This window comes from Lactuca saligna, chromosome 7, assembly GCF_052625555.1.
Source record: "Lactuca saligna cultivar CGN05327 chromosome 7, ASM5262555v1, whole genome shotgun sequence".
NCBI classification, from domain to species: domain Eukaryota; kingdom Viridiplantae; phylum Streptophyta; class Magnoliopsida; order Asterales; family Asteraceae; genus Lactuca; species Lactuca saligna.
The window spans coordinates 144656211-144673440 of NC_136423.1; the positions used below are offsets into that span (position 1 = coordinate 144656211).

The 17230-nt window shown below is 36.2% G+C and overlaps 1 non-coding gene across 1 annotated transcript; it reads right to left on the minus strand.

Moving 5' to 3' along the window:
• Positions 1-15865: 15865 nt before the first annotated feature.
• Positions 15866-15938, minus strand: TRNAA-CGC (transfer RNA alanine (anticodon CGC)). The gene has a single exon. It is a non-coding gene; the product is annotated as a tRNA-Ala (tRNA).
• Between the last annotated feature and the right edge of the window lie 1292 nt (positions 15939-17230).

Sequence of the window (17230 nt, forward strand, 5' to 3'; positions counted from 1 at the left end):
ACTGTCTAAGAGCATGACACATGTCAGAAACCCTAAGTTGACTGGACTCACGACGTGAGCCTCTTCTCTCACGACGAGAGGAGTCAAAACGCCACATTTAGAAGCTAGAAGTCTACGAAAACTATAAATCAAAAGCTCACGACGTGAGTAATGAATTCTCACGACGCGAGGAGTCAAACGGACACTATTTAAGCCTTGAACACAGATGTCGAAGCTACGAGGTGATTCAGCCATGGCTCACGACGTGCGCAATGAATTCTCACGAAGTGAATGGGCCGAAATCAGCCTATAAATACCAAGTTCGACCTCATTCACTTCTTACACCAAATCTTCCTTCTCTCTCTCTCGTTTTCTAAAACGGTTCCGCGTCCCGAGCCCGACTATCACGAGCCGTTGACCGTTTTTAGATTCTATCTACTCCCGCTACTAATGTGAGTGCATATTTATTTTCATCTTCCGCATAAATATGAAGTATTTTATATAAATTACATGCTATGTGTGCATATTGTCTGTATACTTGTTATCTATGTTATACGAACACTATTATACATGTTTTAAATGATTTAAACTGTATATGTATTTTATATCTACAAATATGTTGGGGTAAAACATGGGTAGATGAAATAGTTGGTGTGTGATGAAATAAAATGATGATAGGCCTCGATGTTGTTGTTGATCCAGTCATCTACCAGAGTATAAATGACAACCACAGACTATTCTAGATAGTCAAGTAGAACGCTAGCAGGCCCACAACCTGTAGGTGTTTGTGAACGCTAGCAGGCCCAAGTCTGACCCACTCAGATTTCTCATATACAGGTAGTGGAAAGAGGCACAGGAGTGATGATCTGATGAGAGATCAATGGGTTATAGGCTACTAGAATAAATAGATATTATAATGCCCATGTTGTTTATGTTTATGATTTTGATCTGTATTAACAATGATATCCCAAAGTTTTTAATATAATATATTTCTACAGAAATGCTTTGATAAATTCTTTTTCATATTTTTTATTTTGGGAACAAATTCCGCATTATATTTCTTTAAAAATATACTCTGATTTTCAAATAAAGCATAAACAAATCGGTCTTTTCTGGCCGTGAATTTGGGGATGTCACAGTTTCCTTGCAACTTGTCGAGTTCATGCATGTCCAAATGTCGGGAAAACCCTAGCTAACTCGCCGAGTCATCTTACTGACTCACTGAGTCCATGTAGAAATCCTTGCACGACAATATTTCGGAATCGCTGAGTTGTCCATGCATATCGTCGATTCCCTTCAGTCATTTCTCCAAGCAGATGCTTTTTAAGCCACTCTAAAGCTCCATATTGCAGATAAATCTTCCCAAGGCATGTTTTGTCCCGTAAAGTTGCAAAGTTTACGTGCATGCAAGGCTCTAAAGGCTTAAAATGTCAAATCCAAGCTTATAATGTGGTTTAACTCAATGGGGAAGGTTCATACTTGCTAAAGATGGAGACTTTATAGCTATAGGGACCAAGATAAGCTTAGATTTGAATTTGAAACTTCAGATCCTAGCCCTAATCTTCAACATAAAGAGATCTAGAAAGATGGAAGGTCAATGTAACGACTTGTTACCTTCAAACCGATTCCAATAAGCAGAAGAGTCAGATCCACCAGATCCTATATGCACAAATCCTTTTATGCTTCAAGTCTTCTTCTTCTAAATCACCTTCCTAGCTTGAAAATCACACAAAATGGAGCACACACATGAATTAGGGTTTTTAGACCTACAAGGGGCTATAAGGGAGGCTAAGGGGGTAAATGATCCTTTAAATAAGGTGCATAACCTCGAAAATTAGGGTTTCATCCTTCAGCTCCAACTCCTCGATTCGAGTCCTCTGACTCGTCGAGTTGGTCACGTAAACATGTGGCCAAACACGTGTCTACTCGATGAGTTAGGGCATCGAACTCATCGAGTAGGCCATTCAAATATGAAAATAAAGTTGTAAAGTCCATTCCTGAGTGTCGGGGCGTTACATGGTCTGAGGGTGCTGGAGGCTGTAAATGAGGCCAATTAAGGTGCTTAAATAGGGTGCCAGCCCTTAGAATTAGGGTTTCATCCAGACAGGCCTACTCGTCGAGTCAGGGCATCCGACTCGGTGAGTAGGTCCTTCCACCTGCGTCTAAGTTTCGCCTCGACTCGACGAGTTGGGGCCTCCAACTCACTGAGTCCCAGAGTAAAATGAAAAAAATACATATTTAAAATACGTACCAAGAACCAAGCGCTACAACCTTACGAGGAAAGTTGAGTGTAAATCCCTAGGGATTTGAGTGGTGAGGTACCGGTTGGAGTCGCAGGGCTCAAGAAACAATGGAGATGATGTTTTGTGGAGGATTGCGGTCTGAATTGAGTGATCGGTCAATGGTTGAGATGTCACCTTCTGTAATGAGAATTACAATAATTCCGCTTCCTGTGTGGAGCGAAAGAGATAATGAGCTTTTGGCTTTAGAGTTCGGAGGTAAACCCTGTGGGGTAGCATATAGTTACGAAATTTTCACCAGAGTATTTTGTAGTATGTCTGGTGTGAGGTATTTTTTATACCATCAGAGAGTCGTCAGCTGGGACTGAGATTGATGAGGACTAGGATATGCCTTAATTGTGGGTGATAAGGCATATTTAGCAGCAGTTCCAGGTAATCAAGAGGAGTATATCGGGGCGGCAGCCCTCGTTTACGTTGTATATTGAATGTGCGAGTGAGGTCTCTTGCTTCTATGATGATTCACATGATGGAATGTTGGTTGAGGAATCAGAGAGGAGGTGTGTGTGATAGATCATTATTGCAGGTCGAGAGTCATAACTAATTCGGGATAATCGAGATGTCTGATGAAGTGTCAGTATGAGATTTTGGGGTGACTAGTGGCAGTCACATTGGGAAGATTCCGAGGTTTTAATTTGTGATTCGGGATACTTGGAGTAATTGGGTCATTATTTGGAAGGTCATCGATTTCTGCGAGTATGTCCCATGAGTCAGGAATGTTACATCTGGAGAGCCAGTCTGTAGTGTGGTTTGTAGGTATGTCAATGGCGATGGTTCAAACCCTAAGTGGGGGAGAATTGGGTATTTTGTGGGGAGGATCCTCAGGATGACGTGGTGTAGAAGTTTGGGTTATGGGGATCTGCAATCCCTAATATATGAGGTTGGGTTTATATGGTAGTCAAGGCAACGTACAGAGTACAAGGATTCTTGTTGCATATGCTCTGGAGAGAATAAGTGTCTTCACGATAGGTGGCTATTGGACAGGAATTTGATTACGGTCCCTGTTTCTTCAGGTGTGCCAATGTTTGAGTTTCAAGACGGTTGGGTTGCCAAGGTCAAGATTCAATTTCGGAGATACTGATAGTTCGACATATGGATTGTTATTTGTACTCCGTAAGGGGGAGTAGTTGATTTGTCAATCAACTTCAGAGTCGATACGAGTAGTTCGCATGGGCTTGATTAGTAGTAGATAGGGCTTTGGATTGTCGTCAACGTGTTCTTAGTCGTGACGATTCCTCCATGCTTCAAATTGTGAGTTGGAGTACTTAGAGGGTCCGATTTGTGTGAGTAGAAGATTAGTGGTCATGGCAAGACATCGTGAAATTCTATGATGGTGTATCAAGGTATTCGAGTATAATGCCTTAAATTGTTGGATTACTATGAGATTTGGGTTTGTCAGACGAAAAGTGGAATATCAAGCGACTATATTTCCAGATGTGATACCATCAGTTAATTGTCGCCAGGTGGGAATTGTCCAAGGGTGTGACTGTACTGAGGAAGGTGCCTTGTCTAAGAGATTTTTCATCGAGAGTAGAGATGCATAATCCGGGTAGGTGTGTCCACCTAACTATGTTGGACCGCGGAGCATGTGATAGTGAACTCAATGTGGTGACGACTTGATGATGAGATTGTGGGGTGATAAGAGAGTGAGCGGATCTGGGTAGGATTAATCGCTTAGGACTGTCTGGGAAAACCGTGGGGGAGCCTATTGCGAGTGAGAGAGTGCTATAAGCCTTCGGGGAGCCGTAGCATTCACGAGTCAGTAAGAGATTGAAATAAACCTATGGGGAGCCGTAGCATTCACGAGTTAGTGAGAGAGTGTCATAAGCCTCTGGGGAACCGTAGCATTCACGAGTTAGCGAGAGAGTGTCGTAAGCTTGCGGGGAGCCGTAGCATTCACGAGTCAGTGAGAGAGTGTTGTAAGATTACGGGGAACCGTAGCATTGACGAGCCAGTGAGAGAGTGTCATAAGCCTACGGGGAGTCGTAACATTCACGAGTTTGTGAGAGAGTGTCGTAAGCCTGCGAGGATCCATAGCTTTCACAAGTTATTGAGAGAGTGTCGTAAGCATGCAGGGGGCATAGCATTCAAGAGCCAGTGAGGCAGTGTCTTAAGACTGTGGGGAGCCGTAGCACTCACTAGTCAATAAGAGAGTGTGTTGTAAAATACGGGGAGCCGCAGTATTCACTAGTCAGAGCATGACGCAGAGGGGCTCTTAGGCTTGGGTAGCCTTACCAATTGAGTCTTTTGAAACTTGGTGGTCAGACCAGGGGTGAGACTGGGGTCTGCGTGATGGTCAAGAACCATTATATCTCGATTTAGGGAGGGGCTATCGCAAATCGGAAGAAATTGGAGAAGTAATGTGTGTGCAGATTCGCGGATCACGGGTCGTGAGTTGAGTATCAGAATGGATATGAGTGATTCCAATCCGGCTATCAAACCAAACTCTCGAGGTTCAGTTTGGGTCTATTTGTGTATTGGGTGGGCAAGATAGATTCCATATTTTAAGATGGATTTCATTTTGAGTGTAATAGTTTCCATCTAATGTTTTTAGACCTGAGTGGGTCGGCTCATTGGTTTGGGAAGGACCACGAGATGCATGGAACTAGTATGTGGTAGACGACAGAGGTCGGAGGTGAGGAGACTTCAGATGGGTTGTAGTATTCGCTTGAGGTAAAGCGAACTTCGTGACTTTGTGCTTCATATGATGGGTTTAGATAGCTATTGTTAGAAGGAAGTCTGTAAAGTCGTTTTATTGGGTGTGAAAGGGGTAGCCTTTGGAGATTCAATTGTTGGGTCGGGAGCTGACCTGGTACTCAGTGTTGGAAGGGACATTTGAGAGGAAGATGGGGTTTATGATTGTAGATTTCAGAGGTTAGTTCCGACCGCGCATGGTCATTCTTCTAGTGTCTGAGGACAGAGTATTGAGGTTCATTCTTTAGAAGGGTTCTGATTAGTTAGTCCTTGGAGAAATGTGACCCCTCCGTTCCTTTTGAGTTACGATCGAGATCGATTAGTATGTCAGTCATGGGTGATCACCAACCAATTATTGGTCAACGACTTGTTCCCATCATTCACAACAAGAAAATCAAAGTTAGAAGTGTTTATCAGGGTTTTTTATTCCATGAGCAATTAACATGATGATATTCTGCATGGGCACTTTGTCGGGGAGACCGACCACTATAGTTTTCAGGTTCTGGAGAGTCATAGTTGGCACTGCAACGGTAGAGGGGTCCGTCCTTCTTCTGGTTGGGAGTTCTTTTTGGTTTCGGGTGTCTTGGGAGGGCGATCATTGTATGATATGAGATTTTCCGGTGGTGCTTCTCGGGTGTTCGTTTCGATCGATGTGTTGATAAAGAGCGATTTTGAGGGAGAAATATAATTTAAGTGGGGGAGTATTGTAACACCCCGATTTCTGGATGTGGGACTTGAGGATTTTGTGCAAGTTGAAGGGCATACTCGACGAGTTGGTTGGCCCAACTCGTCGTGTAGGAATTGATCTTGACGTGCAAGTTATGAAGCCTACTCATCGATTTGGAGAGTTAGACTCTACGAGTTGAGGTTGATTAGAGAAAACCCTAATTATTCGGGTTTGCACCCTATTTAAAGGACTTTAACTCCTTTACCCCGCCACCCTCATCACCCTATCACGTCCAGAGAGAAACCCTAGTGAGCTAGCCCATATTTTGAGTGTGTGAAGCCAAAAGTATGCATTCTTGGAGGAAGCTTGAAGAGTGAAGAGGTTGGAACAAGAAGGAGTCTTTAGATCCAGTATTCATATGGTTGTAGCATCTATATGGAGGTAAAAAGTCCTTACCTTGGCTTTCCATTTCTTAGATATCTTCTTGTGCGGGTTTATGGGTATTTTGGTGCAAAAGAAGGGCCATTTTCGGGTTGATCTTGTCCATGGAGAGTAGTTGTAGATCTGGACTTCTTTAAGCCCTCATGTACACAAAGTCTCAAGCTTTAGGAAAGCTTTGACCCTTTTTCATGTCCTAAACCCCTTCCTAAGCATAATATTGGGTATTATAGCCTTGTGAGGCCTTGCATGATCGTAAAGTTAGCAACTTTAGATGGTAACTCCATGCTAGGAGGTTAGATTTGTAGTTTGGAGCACTAGAATCGATTGAAATTAGAATTGGCTGGAGAACTCGATGAGTTTGACATCCAAATCGACGAGTTGAGAGGGTTTTACCCGTTTATGGATTTAGAGCGAACTCGACGAGTTATTGGGATAACTCGATGAGTAGCTGGGGTTTTCCTGGTCTTCTGGACACTATGCTGACTCGACGAGTTGGTGAGACAGCTCGGCGAGTTGACCCGATTTTTCCTAAGAACAGAGGGAACTCGACGAGTCGCATTGATGCACTCGACGAGTTGAGTCAACATGGACTGTTGACTTGAGTGTTGACTCCCATGGACTTTTAGGGTTGACCATAATGTGAACTTTGGAGATCAAGGAGTGGTAAAATGGTCCTTCACCCTTTTTGGGGATTTAGCTAAGGAGTTAGCATAGCAGTTTAAATTGCTAATTAGAGGTGATTAAGATATATGTAGGTGGAGTCTATACCTGTAGTTTGAATACGAGACATATATGCTTTACCTATGAGATAAGTCTTCTCACTATACTTACCTGAGCGTTAATATTGTGTGACCGGAGGGTCTTATTGAGTTATCGACTAGAGGGTCCTATGTGCTCATATTGAGCTATGTGATATTATGTATTTTATCTTTTTGATATATGTTATATTATTTTATGCCTTACTGAGTTAGGACTGGAGGGTCCAAACCGAGCTGTGAGACGGGGGGGTCTTCACTGAGATACAGGATCAGAGGGTCTAACCCGAGCTGTGAGACCGGAGGGTCTTCACTGAGGCACATGACCAAAAGGTCCACACCGAATAGTGAGACTGGAGGTTCCTCACTGAGACACATAACCGAATGGTCCATGCCTAGCTATAGCCATGAGAGGCTTATTATTTGTGTATGTGATATTTTGGAGAACTCACTAAGCTTTGTGCTTATAGTGTTGTGTGATATGTGTTTCAAGTACCTATCAGGATTGCGGGAAGGCACCAAATTGATTGTACAGACAAGTTAGAGATTATGTTTTTGAGGATTCTGGGATATTATCAAACATTTGTTGCCTTGTGTTTTGACAACTCATACATTTTGTGGTTTTTGAAAAATTTGATTTTGGATTTTATGTGATTTTAAAAATGAAATTTTTGTTTGAAAATTTAGAGCTTTACAATTACCTACATAAATACACACATTATACATACAAATACACTTAGACATGCTTCCTTCACATCAAATTATAGCATCCTACTTTTTTTTTTTTTTTTTTTTTCCATTTTCTTCTTTATAGCGTTTGTAGTTTCCATACACACACTACATACATTATTCTTACTTTGTTTTTATGAAATATTACACACACACACATATATACATACACACACACACACACATATATATATATATATATATATATATATATATATATATATATATATGTACATACATACACAAAATCAATAAATTATACATATAAAACAACTTTTCTTTGGTGGCTCAATTTCCGGTGAAAAGTGGTGGTGATGGTAGAGATCTCCAAATTCCGGCAATACACTCCAAGATATTGAAATTCCTTCAACTAAAATGTAAATTCATTGGGGGACAGGATAAATCGAACATAAAAAGAGAAAAAAAAATGAAAAAAAAAACTCACACTTGATGTCACTAGTGATGGGATTTGGAACCCCACTAACGTCGTCATTGATGGGGTGGGTCGTCGGTGAGTTGTACGTTGGTGGAAGCCTTGGACGGTTCGACGTTACAGGTCGCAACAATTTTTCCAAATGGGACAGAATGAAGGGTTTGGGGGGGGGGGGGTAATCTACAACGACTATTTGCGGAGATGGATATTAGTAGTGATGTCAACAAATTGCGGCGATGAAAGGGTTAACAGGGCCCAGAGTGTGGTTATCCCAGGATCAGATACCAACTTCTAACATCCTAATTAGAGTAAACATCCCTCCGCAACAAATTGCAGTGATGAAAGGGGTAATCAAAATATCATCTCAAAACATGTTCTTTTTATTAGAGTAAACATCCCAGGCTAAAACTTCTTGGTGTGTGCCATGCAGTCATCCCGAGCTCTTCCTTCTACTATCGAAAGTACCTGAAACCAAAACTAAAAACTGTAAGCACGAACCTTAGTTAGTTCCCCAATCTACCACATACCATACATAATCACATACTATAAACATTGGGCCTAGCCGGATACATGGTCCCGCCCAGCATCAGATGAATTCGGCATCAGGCCTCGCCTGACATCGAGTCCCGCTCGGTATACAGATCTGTTACTACCAGGCCCCGCCAGTCTTTGGGCCCCGGCTGCTACACATATATAACAATAACATATAAACATGCTAACACAATAACTATACTATAACTGCTAGTCTCAAGGCCCCGCATATCTTGGGCCCCACCTCTATTTTGCTACTAATGAGATATGGAACCCCGTCCACACTCAGCTAGTGATGAGATATGGGCCCCGACCCAAACTCCTCCCCCTACCAGGCACATACAAGTATAATAAAGACAACAAGTATAACTACACATACACTACTGCCTCGGGTACCACCCGACATCAAACCATAGCCTAGATAAATATGTATATATATAACCCTTCCTCGGGCCTCGCCCGCTATCGAACTGAAATCCATAACATATAAATTGCATCGGGCTAACCACAACATCATATATAAATCTGATATACACTAACATACATAAACGGGCCGACATTGGTGCCTTAGACTCGTTCCTACTGGAGAAAACTCACCTGACAAGCTGACTGTAGAATCCTGCGAATAACCCCTCGCTGCTGGCTGGTAGATCCTCGAACTGTTGATCACTCGGCTCCTCGAGCTATCAATTACTAAAATGGCACTTATACCAAAATACCCTCCAAAAGTCAAACCAAAAACAACCCTGGTCAAAGTAAAAGTCAACGGTCAAAGTCAATGCTCCAAGTTAGCCCAACTTGCCGAGTCCAATAAGTCAAAATCCTGAGATCGCGATCCAACTCCTCGAGTCAACCCCTGACTCTTCGAGTTCACTAGCTACTCAATGTCACGATTTATCGAGTCAACTCGTCGAGTCAGCCCTCAGACTCGCCGAGTTCCAGGATAACCAAAAATGGGACAATACACTTATACTCATCGAGTCCCTCCTTGGACTCGTCGAGTCCCCCAGTCTGATTGGCCATCTTAGCAGATTAAGCCTTACACTTTAGATCCAAACCCCAAACTTCTACTATATGCTGAAGATGACCTCATGAGGGTAAAGCTTCCAACTTTACTCACTCCTAATCCTTCTTAATGGATTAAGCCAAATCCTAGCTCCATAAGACATAACTCTAGGTCCCAAAAACTCTTATTACTCCAATCCAAGGCATAACAACATAGATCTAGGCCTTATACACTAGAAGGATACATAAAGTCTCTGTCTTTTCTTCCAAGCATGGCCTTTTGAGGCTTCAAAAGCCATAACAACTCCTTAATGCTTGCATGAGGGTTCCAATGGCATAAAGCTTGCACCTTTATGCCTTAACCACTCTTAGGGACTCCAGATCTGAAAGGATCTTTGCTTGGGACATCCTTATCTCATAGATCAAGCTCCATGGACCAAAACTCTCATAAAGTGGACCTAAATAGATTTAAGAAGCTATAAGTCAAGATGAATACTTTATTACCAGAAAATGATGGAAATGAGATGGTGTTGTTGGATCTACAAGTTCCTCCTTGAACCTTCAATCTCCTTCTTCTTCTTCTAGCCTCCGAGAACACCAAAACACTCAAGAATGGATCACACACTCACCAAATGATCTAGGGAATGGAACTAAGAGGAGGAGAATAAGATGCTTAAATAGGGTGCTAAGTCCCGAATTTAGGGTTTCCCAAACCTTGACCAACTCGCCGAGTCGGTCCTCCCACTCGTCGAGTAGCTCACTTAACCCGCGACCCGGAATGCGCTCCTACTCGTCGAGTCACCCCACCTACTCGACGAGTCGCCTTCTGATTTTGAGGTTTTCCTCTCTTTTCTAGGTCTTCTGAATTTGGGGTGTTACATATGTCTTCTTTCTCCCTCTATTTCTTTTTATCTATTGCAGAATCGGGAAGGATGCAATAAGGAATACATACAAACACCCTCATATAGATCTTTGTCTTTTCTTTTTATGTGTGCACAAAAGTATAAAAGTTTCTGATTTGGAACATGTATTTGTGCGTGTGTAAAATGAGGGTATCAAAGTTCAAGCGAATATGTGTTTTATGGTCTAGTCAAGACAAGACTAGTTGCTACCAAGATGTTGCTACTGTCATTGGCAAATTGAGATACAAGTTCAATATGAGTGTCTTGAAGTGCATGATTCAACATAAAATAAGTATTAACGAGAAAGACTGTTCCATAGATTTAAGTATACCCGATTAATATTATTACATATGTTTTGAGGTTATCCCAATATTTAGACTAATCTTGAAATCAAAAGAAAATATACAATAATTTTTGTACGAATTTCATTTTGCAATCATGAAACACTATATCTTCCAATAAAGCTTTTCAGATAAATTTATGAAGCTTGTTAGTTTTTTGCATTGTATAGATAATTTTTCTAAATTTCATGACTTTAAAATTGAATATATAACATTATATAAAAAGAAATGAGAAAAATACACTCATTGAAAAACAAACCATTTTTAATATATTGATAAAATGGTTATTCCGAAGTTTTAGCCGAATTAACGAAAAAGTCTCAATATTTTGACGAATTAACGAAAAAAATCGAAATACTGGCTAAATCTGCAAAACCGGCTATAGAGGGTTATTTCGAAGTTTTAGCTTGTATTCTGTCTTTTTTTTAAACAAAATTTAATTTGGAATTAAACCGTAAACTAATCTAAAATATTAAGACTTTATTAAAGATTTCCCTAACTTTAATATAAAAGATTAAACATACTCTAAACAAAAGAGTCAATTTCTACAAAGGTTTACAATGGATTTTCATATTTTAGAAACAATCTAAACAAAATACTGGCTAAATCTGCAAAACCGGCTATAGAGGGTTATTTCGAAGTTTTAGCTTGTATTCTGTCTTTTTTTTAAACAAAATTTAATTTGGAATTAAACCGTAAACTAATCTAAAATATTAAGACTTTATTAAAGATTTCCCTAACTTTAATATAAAAGATTAAACATACTCTAAACAAAAGAGTCAATTTCTACAAAGGTTTACAATGGATTTTCATATTTTAGAAACAATCTATACTCGCCTGTTGAATAAAGTCAATTTCACGTAGGTTTACAAGTCAATTTCTACATAACAATATATACAAACAACATAAAACAATTAAAATATATATGCTTAATTAGTACAGAAAAGCATATAAATTAACATCAACTTTAAGCTATTTTATATATTCAAATTACAAAACTATAGTTGGCTTAAAAAGTTTTGAATATATAATGATATCCATCAAGAATAAAATAACTTTTTTTTTCTAACCATAAAGGTAAAGGTATACATCATGAGGAATAAATCCAGATGTTGTTGCACCTTTTACTCACATTGTAGCTGGAATAATATACACCTTTTACTCACATTGTAGCTGGAATAAATCCAGATGTTGTTGCCAAGCCCGACCCAATACGTTAGGCGAATTGGGCCAAGGCCTACAGAAACAAAGACTATGGGCAATAATTTAATAAGTTATTATATATAAAATGTATACATCATGTGGGCATTGAGTTGCTAGCAATATTTGATTTCGCCACATTAAATAATTAGAACAAGAGAGTTTAAACGGTGTCATATCCAGCAACATGTTCATAGTGAAAGTGGTATCTGTAGACGTCGCCATGAACAGATCCCAGGAAGAAAAGAATAAGATCGGTAGAAGTTTAGGGTTTAGGAAAGAATGAGGGAGGAAAGATTAGGCTGATATCATATAAACTAAGATTAAATTAACAACTCATTAATTATGTGGGTTAGAGTTGTATTAATATAAATAATACAAACGAATCTCCTCCTGTGATGAAAAGGAGTAACAAATACAAGATAAATACAACATAAATATTTGAATATAACTAAGACTAATTATCTAATAGATTTGTTGTGGTATACAGTTACCCAATTCCATAGTGATACAATGTAAAAAGAGAAGATTGGAGACCTTTAAGAGGTATGATTCTTTTTATTTGACATTTTTAATATGAGTTATGTTTCTCTAAATAAATGAACTTTAGAGTATTGAATTCTTAATTTCCAGAGTATCGAGTTCTCAGTTTTCAGGTTATTGAGTTGTTAATTTCTTGAGTTCGTATCTTTAGTTTCATAATATCCGTTTGGTATTTTTTTGTTATGGTTCGGTAGATATTTTTTGATTCTGAATATGATTGTTTTTGTTTGGAGATGATCTTGGTCTATCGTATTTACTTTTTAACATAAGATGTGTATTAACTATTAACTGTTAAATGTTACGGTTTTTTTATTTATTTTTTTATTTTTTTATTTTTTTATTTTTAAATTTTTAATTTTTTTTTTTTGTTTTTTGTCTTTTTTTTTTATGAAAACTAAACTTATATGATTGAAATATGAAATTCTATGGACTTTTAAATCCAATGATTTTAGCATTCTTTTTTAGTTTTAAGATTATAATTTTTAAAATTTCGGTACTGAAAACTATTAGTTTCTAAAAATCAGTACATTTAAATTTTAGTTTATTGCAGTAATATTCAGATGTTAAAAAATAAACAGATTTCTTATTACAGCAATTATTTTGTCCATCTTTTCTGTTACAAAGATGGTTGAAAGACTTTATGAATTTTCGCTTCGAAAAAACAAATAACACCTTAATAAACTATATTTCAACTTCTATTGAACTTATACAATAATTACACTGTTGTAATATTTCAATATAACCAAAGTTAAACATATATTATTTGTATAAAATGACTTTCACATAAACTAAAAAAATAATTTCACACCCATTATTAAGGGATATCTTTAGAAAAGTCCCGATAATTTTGGCAAATTTTTAATAAAGTTCTAAATTTTATTTTTTGAATAAAAAAGTCCTCACTTTTTTACCTTTTGAATAGAAAAACCCAAGAAATCGACTAATTTATTCACTTAGCCCTTTTTGACCTGTTCAGCAGGTCATGAGACGAAATTGTTAATTTTTCGAAAATAACGGGACTTTTTTGCAGATTTCGTCAAAATTTTTATATGATGCATAAACATATTTTTTTTTTTAAATATCTATATCAATTTTTACGTATTTGTGTATTTTTAATGTTTTTATATGTATACATTTACGTATTTTTATGTATTTTAAATATATAAACGTATTTTTTACTTATTTATATGTATTTTAGACCATTTTACATACTTTTTTATGTATTTTTATGTGTAATTATTTATGTATTATGTATTTTTACGTATTTATGTATTTTTAAGCTTTTTATATAGATGTCTATGTATTTTAAATGTATCAACTTATTTTTTACGTATTTACATCTATTTTTAAGTATTTTACATATTTTTTATGTATTACGTATTTATGTATTCCTTTAAGTGTTTTATATAGATGTTTTTATATATTTATGTATTTTAAATGTATAGACGTATTGTTTTAAGTATTTATATGTATTTTTTTAAACTATTTTATATATTTTTGGTGTTTTTTTATGTATTATGTATTTATATGTATTTTTATGTATTTATGTATTCTTTTAGTTTTCTTATATTGATGTTTATGTATTTTTATGTATATTAAATGTCTAATTGTATTATTATTACGTGTTTATATATTTTTACGTAAAAATAATACACTTTAAATTTTAATGTACAGAAAAATACATAAACATTTATATAAGAAAACTAAAAAAATACATAAATACGCAAAAATATATATAAATACATAATACATAAAAAAGCACATAAAAACACAAAAAAAAAATATGTAAAGTACTTAAAAAATACATATAAATACGTAAAACAATACGTTTATACATTTAAAATACATAAATATACAAAAACATCTGTATAAAAAACTTTAAAAAAATATATAAATACATAATACATAAAAGATATGTAAAATACTTAAAAATACATATAAATACGTAAAAAAATACGTTTATACATTTAAAATACATAAACATCTATATAAAACGCTTTAAAAATACATAAATACGTAAAAATATATAAAAATACATATAAATACATAACATATATAAAATAACACATAAAAATATATAAAAAAATATATAAAATGGTTAAAATACATATAAATAAGTAAAAAATAATACGTTTATATATTTAAAATACATAAAAATATGTAAACATATACTCATAAAAATATAAAAAATACAAAAATACGTAAAAATAAATATAGATATGTAAAAAATATGTTTATACATTATATAAAATTTTGACGAAAGTTGCAAAAAAAATCCCTTTATTTTCGAAAAATTAACAATTTAGTCCCATGACTTGCTGAACATATCAAAAATGACTAAAGTGAATAAATTAGCCGGTTTCTTGGGCTTTGACATTCAAAAGGTGAAAAAATCAGAATTTTTTTATTTAAAAAATAAAATTTAGGAATTTATCAAAAATTTACTGAAAATATCGAAACTTTTCTGGAAATATCCCCATTATTAAAGTGACGTCTTTAATCCTACACTATAGATCCAAAAAACCACTTTTATTTGTTTTTATTTAATCATTTTATGAATTCTCTTGGGTATAATTAACCCTCGTTAAATATATAAATCATTGAAGTGATTCACTTATAAAAAAGGTGTATATTTGGTTCAATGGATTAGGGAAAACGTGGACTTTTATAACTTTATCAAACTATTTTATTCAGCACACAGATCGCAATTTCTCTCTCCTTCAGTAAAACTGTTTGCTTATTAACCCATCAACACCGCCAACGGCGGCCGTGATTTCCAAAACCACCGTCCACTTTTCTGTCACCACTCTCACTCTATATATATATCTACATATCTCCTATCTTTGTATCTCAACATCAATCACTGATAAAAAGAAAACAGCGTCAATTCAAACAAAGATAATATGTCTGGAATAATCGATATGTGGAGTAGTGAGGTGAAGAAGATGAGCAATGACATGAAGGCTCACATCAATGGCTCCAGCCCATGTGAAACAGTCTCGTCAAAGTCAAACCAGAACTGGAGCTGGTCAGAGGCTTTACTGAACCGAGTCAACTCACCACCACCATTGGCGTTCCCTGTGTACTCCGAAGCTTCTGTTGCTATGCTAGTCGACTGTTTTAGTCCTTAAGTTTTGTTCATGACTTAAAGGATAAAAATTATGTTTATTTCACTTTCTGAATGTAACAAAATATGAAGTTATGAATCATCATATTTAAGGTTTCTGAATGTATATTTAGCCTTTGAATGTATTAAAATACTTACACTGTGAAATATAATCTGTATTTTTTTTGTTCGATATTATTAAGAGAAGTGTATCTGAAGGAAACTATATAAATTAAAAAAAATGGAGATGCGGGGAATCGAACCCCGTGCCTCTCGCATGCGAAGCGAGCGCTCTACCATATGAGCTACATCCCCTTTTGATTGAACGTATTATATTATTTTATTTGATAGGTAGAGAGGATTTCTATACTAATAATTGGAGGATTCGACTGATTTTTTCTTCTGTATGAAGTTAAACAGGCAAAATGAAGAAAAAAATTACAAGTAAAAAACGTAAACTTGTCAATGTGTTTTTATGTTTAATTATAGGAAAACTTATTTTACATTTGTCACGTCGGAACTTGGAGGATAAAAGGATCTATTTGTACAGTAGAGAAATAATCTTGAATGTTTTGGTTAGAGTATAACTCAAATTGTTTTCAAAATTAAAAACGGTGGATTGTAAACAATGAAGGTATTGGGTGTGGGCAAACATGTTATCACATTTAAAATGTTCACCTCATCATTCTAGTTATACTTTTGGTGTTATAAGGTATTCTAACATATAATGTGGAAATTTGCAATACCAAATAACATTTGATAACATATATAATTTTCTATATATTATTATTTTTATGTTTTTAATTTTTAATTTTTTAATTTATGTCATAATATATTAGAAAAAACATATAAATTAATAAAACATAATTAAATTAAATACTTAATTAAACATACAATTTTAAAAATAAAAACGACATTACAAAGGAAAAAAAAAACATTGACCGAGAACATACGATAGTCCTAATAATTTAAAAAACATAAAACTGATACAGTATTCTTTGCCTAAATATTTCCGCTCGATCTTCGCCTTCATTTTTCAGCGCACTTTCGTCCGTTTCGATGACATATTTTCCTCCCTAGTTTAAAGAATTGTCAAATCATTCATCATACGATCTTCTTCGGCTTCTCGGCGAAGGAACTTTAAATGCTCACGTTGCAACTCATATCTTTTAAGCGTGATTTCGTTTTGGGCATCAAAATTGTGTTTCATTTCCGCTTGCTTTTGAAGTCTATTTTCGCTTTCCTCTGCATCTCGTTGACTCCGCCTCGCTTTGTCGTGACCTATTGGTTGTCGAGGTAAGTAATTATCCTTTGTCGTGACCTATTCGCTTTCTTCAATGTCGTTGAAGTTGTCCGGTATCTCATCCGTGTCTACATTTAGGCCGATGTTCGTGTGTGCGTTTGAAATGTCGACCAAACCTAAACCACGAGACCTCTTGGATTGTTGTTCCGAAAATGTATCCGTTTTATTCCATTTTGGGTCATCCTTAACACTCTCCCAAATCTTTTCATGCTCGAAAACGTGATCCGTTTTGACATGATATTGGTCCATCGTCACTCTATAAACATAAAAATCCTTAGCACCACTTTACTTGTGCAAAGAAAGT